The following is a 9,033-nucleotide window of genomic DNA, read 5'->3' on the forward strand; positions in this document are numbered from 1 at the left end:
TATATGCATTGAATTGTGGTGCTCCCAATTTCATAAAACAAACATTGTTGAACACAAAGGGAGAGATAGGTTTAGATACAATAACAGTAGATGATTTCAATGTCCTACTGTTGTCAAAAGATAGTAATTCAGGCAAAAAACTAACAAATAAATCTCAGAGCTAACCAGCACTGTAGCTCAAATGGATTTGGCAGACATCTTGAGAACATTCCCTTCAACAGCTGCTTCGCAATGCACACTCTTCTCAGAGGCGATGATACTTTCTGCAAAATAGATCATATTTTAGGCCACAAGGCAAATCTTGAGAAAAAACTGAAACAATTTCCTTTATCTTAGCAGATCATAATGTAATAAAGCTAGAAGTCAAAAGCAAGGGTATCTACAGGAAGTATACAAACATGTGGAGATGAACAATGTAATCTTGAAAGATCAGTGGGCCACTGAAAAAATTAAAAATCACTACAATTACAGGGAAAAATGAAAACACCATTTACCACAATATGTGTGATACAGCAAAAACTAAGTTTTAAGAGAGAAGTTTATAGCTAATAGTACCTACATTAAAAAATCAGAGAGATCTCAAATAAATAACCTTGGACTGGTGGTGTTGCTCAAGAAGTAGAGCACCTGCCTGGCAAGCATGAAGCCCTGAGTTCAAACCCCAGTACACCAAAAAAAATACCAAATAAATAACCTAGTGATGTACCTCAAAGTTTTAGAAAAACAAGAACTAGCCCAACCACAAAATTAGTAGAAGGAAAGAAAAGATAAAGATCAGAACTACAATTAAAGAAATGGAAACTAAAAAAAAAAGACAAAGGATCAATGAAACAAAGAATTGGTTGTCTAAAGAGATAAGATGGAAAAACTATTAGGCTAATCAAAAGAGACTACTCAAGTTAATAAAATTGTAACTAAAAAATGAGATACTACAACAGATACCACTGAAATCCAGAAAATAATTAGGGAACATTTTTGAAAACTTATATTCAAAGAAATTGGAAAATCTAGAAGATATGGATAAATTTCTAGACAAAAGTGACCTGCCAAAATTGAAACAAAGGATATAAAATACCTAAGCAGTTCTATAATGAGCAATGAGATTGAAGCAATAGTAAATTGTCTCACAGCCAAGAAAACCCCAGGTATGGACAGATTATTGATAAATTCTAACAGAATACTACAGAACTAACACCAATGCTTCTCAAACTATTCCATAAAATAGAAAGGGAGAGAACCTTTCCAAATTCATTCTACAAAGCCATTATTATCCTGATACCAAAATCAGATAAGCACACGACAAAAAAAGGAAACTAAAAACCAATTTCCTTGATCAAGATAGATTTTTAAATTCCTATAAAAGATTTGAAAACAGAATTAAACATACATTTAAAAAATCATAACCATTGTCAAGTTGGTATCATTCCAAGAGTACAAGGATGCTTCAACATAGGAAAGTCTATAAACATAAAATAGCACAGACATAAAATCAAGGAGAAAAACAACATTACCAGAACAATAAGGCAAGAGAAATTAGTAAAAAGGATACATACAGGAAAGTAAGAAGTCAAATTATTCATGTTTGTAGATAATATGACCCTATATTTTAAAAACCCTGAAGACTCCAAAAGAAGACCTTAGATCTGCTGCACATGTTCAGCAAAATAGCAGGTCAACATCCAAAACCAGTAGCTTTTCTACACACTGATAACAAACTTGCTGAAAAATGAAATCAGAAACATAATCCCATGCACAATAGCTTTAAAAAAATCTAGACACAAACCTAACCAAGGACTTAAAGACCTCTAAACTGTCAAGGAGAAAATATCAAAGAAAGAAACTAAAGAGGTACTAGAAGATAGAAACACCTCCCTTGTTCATAACTTGGCAGATTTAGCATTGCTAAAATTGCTAATGTTACGGAAAGCAATCTATGGATTCAACATAATCTCCGTTAAAATTCCAAGGCCATTCTTCACAGAATTAGAAAAAAAATCTTAAAATTCATGTAGAAACACAAAATAATATAAGTATAAAAGGTAATCCTGAACAAAAAAGTATTGCTGGCAGGGACATAGCTCTAGTGGTAGAGCATCTGCTTAGCAAGCATGAGGCCCTGAATTCAAACCCTGATACTACCAAAAAAAGTAAAGAGCAATAATAGAGTGTGTCTGGTCCCAACTGGAATATTTATTCTTTTCTTGGGAATATAGTATTCTTTTCTCTGGGAATTTTGTAGTGGTCTTACATCATTTTGGCCAGCAATCACCTCCATACTCATTAGTATATTGGTTGAATTCTTTGGAAGGAATCACCTGGTAGGTGTAGTGTTTGAGCTCCCTTTTGTTACTTAGCCAAAGGGAATCTATTCTTCTTCTAGCCTCCCAGAATGCCAAGGAGGAGGCATTTGCCAAGGATCAGTTTGAGACTCTGAATCTTGTTACTGACCAATGACAGAGGGACATCTAGAGGTCATGTTAATCACAGCAGTGGTGAGGCAAGCACCAGTATGTTCCTGTGATGTATTCCTACTGTTTGGTCTGCCAGACATCTGTGATTTTTCATGGATTAAAAAATAAGTTCAAGGTTTTGGCCACTTATCACTTCACATCAAGATCACTGACAATAAACACAATATAAAATTAATAAATCTTATATGCAACATATAATTTGAATATTTTAATGAAAAATCATGACTTCTTTTAAAACCTAAAGATGAAATATGTAACCTAAAAATGTTCTGGGAACTCTGGAGATAAAAGGAAGAATTAGCTCACTTTTTTAAGTTTTTGAATAATTTTTGTGGATTTTTAATTTTTATCATACTTATCACACATGTTATATGTATATTTCTAGAAAGAATTAACCAAGGTTCATGGTCTATTTGCAGAAAGTTCTTAACTAACTTTCTAGCATATTTTTGACTGAAAAATTTTCGGGGTGAGTTGGAAATATCAGAACTGAGAGGAGGAATGGACCAATGAAGGGAAGGAATATGTTACTGTTTTCCTGCTGTGTCCTAGGGTTGTTCTCCTTTTTCTTTTCTGCAGTGTCTTTTTCTCTTGTCTCTTCCTCAATTATGCTTTCTGTTAAAATTCCAACACTTCCTCATCAGTCAGTTGTTCAGGAACCACCTCTGAGAGCTCAGTTTCATCCCCATTCACATCCAGTTTAAAGGTATTTGCCATCCCAAACATAGCCTTATTGGTTTTTGAAACCTCTTCATCCTTGACAAATTCTTTGAAGTCTGGGACCAACCTCTCCCGTGTCTTCTTCCAGGTGCCATTTATATAATTTGGTGATATCACCCAAGCCTAAGCAAAGTTCCTGATGCAGTGATAGATGCTGCAATCCTTTTAGAACTGAGTCAGTGTCTTCCTCAGTTGCAGTAATAACCTGGGCCAATGTCCTGCTCAGGGTGGAGACTTTAAAAGCTACTGTAACTCTGCTTTATTGGTTGGATCAAAAAATCCCATCATGTTTGGAGGGAGAAACATCACTTTGATACTAGAACAAAGGTCACCAATAAAATGTAGATGTGTGGGGTAATTATCAACAATAAGCAAAATCTTGAAAGGCATGTTATTTTCCAAATAGTTCTCCATTTCACTGAAATCATAATTCCGAAGGCATCTTGGAAGAGAAGTTGTTTGTGTCATCCCTGAATTCTTGCTTCTACTGAAGTACATTGGATATGTACTTATTGAACATGCTTGAAGGTCCTGTGCCAGATCACAGAGGGTTTCAATTTGTACATAGCAACATTATCTCCAAGAAAAAGTATTATCCTTTCCTCAAAAGCCTAGAATCCTGGCATTGAATTGGCTTTCTTATGAGTGAAAGTCCTTTCAGGCATTCATTTCCATAATTAAGGAAGTTTCGTCTGTACTGAAGAGTAACTTTCCTCCACGTACCTTATCTTAAGTGTCCTCAAATTCCTCACCTGCTTTCACATCAGCATTCTGACTCTCCTCTCACTTTCACATTGTATTTCTTGAGTCACTTAAACCACTTAGAGCTAGCAGTAAATGCCAGCCTTTTGTTTCAATACAACAAACTTTTTGCTATGGCTGATTGTCATGGTGCTGAGAGGAGTTCACTTCTGTGTCTAGGCTTCAAGACAGGTCTTTAGAAGTTTCTCTATATCTGATCTACAACTTTCCCTTTTTGTTAAGTTTATTCATTGAATTTGCTCCTGCAACTTTGTTTTTGTTCTTCAAGATCTTTTTAAATAAATTTTATTAGGATATATTCATTATACAGGGGGATATTCCTAGTGACAATTCCAATTAGACTTATGTTGTATATTATTTACATTTCCCCCATTGTCTCTCCCCCTCAGCCCTCTCCCCACCCCACTTAAAGCAATTAGAAGAGGTTTCTTAGTCCTGTTTCATATAGGTATATGAAGTCCATCAACCATATACTGTCACCTTAATCTTTTACATTCACCCTTTCCCTCCCACTAGTACCCCTCCACACACACACACTGTACCTATTTTATAGTCCTACTTTTTGTTTTTAATATTTAATTTGATGTTCACAGTGTATGACCACTGTGGCTGTGCTTTACTCAAGATCTTTCTTTTTAATGATGCATATTCAAAATGCATTTTTTGAGTTTTTTTTTTTAGTTGTTGTGCTGGGGGTACATTGTGGCATTTATGAAAGTTCTTGCAAAATACCATATATCATAGTTGAATTCACCCCCTCCATTATTCTTTATCTTCCTCTCCCCCATTCCTGGAATAGTATCAGCAGGCCTCATTTTCCATGTATATGCATGTGTACAGAGAGCACTTGCACCATATTTACCCTCCTATACTTTTCCCCACATTCTCCCTCCTCCCACTGGTACCAATACCCCAGACATGACCTGTTCTGCCATACTGTTCTGAGATTTTGTAAAAGAAAATGACCCTTAGTTTGTTTAAGTTATCTATACGGTGAGTTTCTTTGTAACATTTCCATGTACACCTGTATTATAACCTAAATTGGTTCATTTCTTCTATTTTTCTCCTCATAACTATGGTGAAAGCAGACATGCCTAATAGCAAAGAATAGCCATCACTCATTTTTCACTGCTGTGGTCCTTAACCACTTTTAGTTTTGCTTCCAGGTTGATTACTCAATGTGGCCACTTACATTAGCTGTAGATTTTGTATGCTTAACGGACGAATGAAGAAAACAATGTGAGCTTAAATATCATAAGTGAAAATAATGCAATCAAGAGGCATAGTAACCTTGAGATGTATGAAGCTGCTGCTTTAGTAACAATGGCACGTTGTTTGTGGTAAATTTAAATAGAGGTATGAAGTTGAGAGTAGGCTGGGAACAATAGGTATGGGCATGTAGGGAGGACTTAATAGGAACTAAGTTATAGTTAGTTAGATGATAGAAGTTCTGGTACCATATTGGATGATAGGGTGAATACAGATAGTAATACAATATATATTTCTAAAAAGATGAGAAAGAATTTTGAATGTTTTCATCCTAAGTGATATATTTAGGGTGAAGAGATAGATACATTTACCCTGAATTGAACATTGCAAAATATATACTACTTTTGAAACATCACACAGTGCCCCACAAATATGAATAATTTTATGTATCATTTAAAAATCAGTAACTGTTAAGTAAAATGATAAATATAATACAGTAAATACATAAACTAGTAACAGTTATTTATTAGCATTATCATTTATATGTTACTAATAATTACATGTGTTATATTTTGTATGACTGTCAGCATAACAGGTTTGTTTAAACCAGCATTCCCACATAACTAAGGAATTGTGCTACAATTTATGATGCTTATGACATCACTGGGCCAACAGAAAAATTTCTATTTCATTATAGCATTATGGAACCACAATTATGTCACATATGTGGTACATTGTTGCATTCAACAATGTCATTTATTATTTGCACAGGACTGGATATTTGCAATAAAAATATGAGCTATCTAAGAATAAATGTCTCAAAAGATGTACAAATGGAGAGAAATACTTTATGGAAAGGCACTAAAATAGCTATTAAAAATGGAAAGCTATATTATATCCATGGCTTAAAAAAAAGTGTTATCTTAAACATGACAATTGTCTCCAAGTCACTGTATGGATTCCATGACGTTCCAATAAAATCACAATAAGAATTTTAAGGAACTTCACAAACTGATTCTAGAATTACATGAAATAGCAAAAGCCCAAGAATAGACAGAATACACATGGAGAATAAGACATGGGAACTTGCCTCACAAAATATCAAGTGCAATTACAACACCATTACCATTAAAGCTATAAGTTATTAGTAAAGAAACAATGTACAAAGTGTAGTAATTAAAAATAAATTCATGAACACTTGAAATGTGTCAGAGCAGGATTACAGAACAGTGGCAGAAAGGTAAGCAACTAGTTAAATGGTACTGTGTCAGCTGCTTATCCATTTGCATAATAAATAAGTACCTTAAACTAACATTATATAATAAAAGACAGTTCCATAAATGGATGACTGAACATGGAAAATTAAATTTGAAACATTTCAAAAATGATTTAATAGAATAAACTTAAGGACTTTTGGTAGGGAAGGATTTCCAACATGTGTACACATCAGAGCCAGAACATAAACAAAACCTGAGTTTGATTATATTAATATTAAATCTTTCTTCATCAGAAAACCCATAAAAATGATATATGTATATATGTATACAAATCTATGTACATACATATGTATGTTTATATATGACATTTCATTTGTCTACTCATCTATGGCTGGACACTTTGGTTGATTCCTATCTTGGTTATTTTGAATAATGTTGCAATATACACGGGAGTACAGGTATCACTTTGCTATTATGGATTATATCCAAAGGAAAAGCCAGTTTGCAAATATTTGTTCCTTTCTTCAGATTGTCTCTCCACTGTGTTGATTATTTCCTTTGCTGTGGAGAAGTTTCTTCACTTGATATAAATCTAATTTGTCAATGTTTGCTTTTGTGACTATGCTTTTGGAGTCTTATTAAAACAAATCATTACCTATTTGAAGGCTTATACTTGAAGGGTTTCCCCTATGTTTTCTTCCAGTAGTTTCATAATTTCAGGTCTTACATTTAGGGCTTTGATCCGCTTTAATTTTTTAACTGGCAAGTGACAGCTATTCAGTTTCATTCTGACTGTAGATATCCAATCTCTCTCCAATATTTGGTTTTTGTACCTTTGTAGAAGTTCAACTGGATGCAGATGCATGGATTTCTTTCTGAATTTTCTATTCTGTTCCATTGATCTATGTGTCACTTCTTATGCCAAGTCCATGTTGTTTGGGTGGCTATGGCTCTGCAGTGCCTTTTGAGATCAGTTACTGTGATGCTGCCAGCTTTGTCCTTTTTGTTCAAGATTTCTTTGGCTATTTAGTGTCTTTTGTGCTTCCATACAAAGTTTAGAATATTTTTCTATTTCTTTGAAGAATGAATACCTTTACTATTATGATGGGGATTGCATTGAATTTCTAAATTGTGTTAGGTAGTATGGACATCTTAACAATAATTTTTTGACGTCATTGAACATTAAAAGTCTTTTCACTTTTTGTGTCTTCTGCAATTTCTTTCATCAGTTCTTTGTAATTTTAATTGTAGAGATTATTCATTTTTTGGTTAAATTTGTTCTGGATTTTACTAACAACTATTGTGAATGGGGTTACTTGGTTTTTTTTTCTTAACAATTTTGTTATTGGTGTGTAAAATGCTACTGACAGGGCTGGGATTGTAGTTCAGTGATAGAGTACTTGCCTCACATACACAAAGCCCAGGGTTCTATCCCCAGCTCTGCAAAAAGAAAACGTTAATATCTCTATGTTGGTTTTTCATCCTGCAACATTTTTTCTCCTATTCTTTCCTGGCAAGATATTTCATTTTATATCCATGCATGGATACCTATTTTCTTTATAATTGAAGTGTTTTTATATCTACAGTATTTTACTCAATCTTGATATAAGATTAAAAATTTGACCATGCATACTTCTTTCTTAATGATTTAACTTTCCTAGAATATTTAGCTAACTCCTGGGTACTCATCTTACAAATGCTGCTAAATGAGGGTTTACACTTTTTTCAATTAGCCAAATTCTCTAACGCCAAATATTGAACAGCCATCTTTTCCCCCATTCCTAACACTTGTTTTGTCACATTTTAAAACCTTACATTTCATTTCATTCTATTTTCTAATTTGCAACAGTAATAGTGTTTGGGGTTTAGTTGTGTGAAAGTTGCAGGCTGATATATCAGGATACAGATTAGGACTTGCATTTGATAGGAAACAAAGAGAAAAAAGTAAATTTTCTGGGACTAGGAGCTTGGAATCATGCTCCTTTTCCAGGCAAAAGCCTAAAGGTGTCTTCCTGGTTTGGATCTATGAAGAACTAGGACCTGATTCTTCAAGAAATGAAACCAGCTGTATTACCTAAGCAAAGATGAGTTTCTGGTTCCTTTGTAAACATAAGCCAAATGATGCATGACTGCTTATTGTGACCAGACATGGGAACACAAGGGAGCAAGCAACTGGCTTTGAGCCATTTATCCCTTGTCTAAGAGAAGATTTTGGAACCAGGGCTGCCTTTGGAATAATTTCTCCTGGGAGAAGCATCACTCATATCATGGACAGAGGAAGGACACTAAAATGCCCAAGAGGAGACGAATGAGAAATTGGATTCTGCTGCCTGGTTTCCCTCATTATCAGAAGAAAAGTGCCCACCCAGGTGAGACTGTGCCCTTTCCCCTAATCTTTATTGGGGTGTTATAAAATGCATTAAAAAATCTGTAGGAGCAGGAAAACCATCAGGTGAAAAACTAGGCTAGGAGGAGCCACCTCCCTCTTCATGCTGTGATTGACCAGACCACAGGAGCACAGAAGTGAACAAATGTACCACTAACTTGAATTTGGGTTGATGCTATTTTTCAGACTGGATATTCTAATGTCTGAACTGAGACCCAGTTTGTGATTTTAAGCAAATAGCTATAAAGTTACCAGACCTTTCAATGTT

Source organism: Castor canadensis, chromosome 11 (assembly GCF_047511655.1).
Source record: "Castor canadensis chromosome 11, mCasCan1.hap1v2, whole genome shotgun sequence".
In the NCBI taxonomy this organism is placed as follows: Eukaryota; Metazoa; Chordata; class Mammalia; order Rodentia; family Castoridae; genus Castor; species Castor canadensis.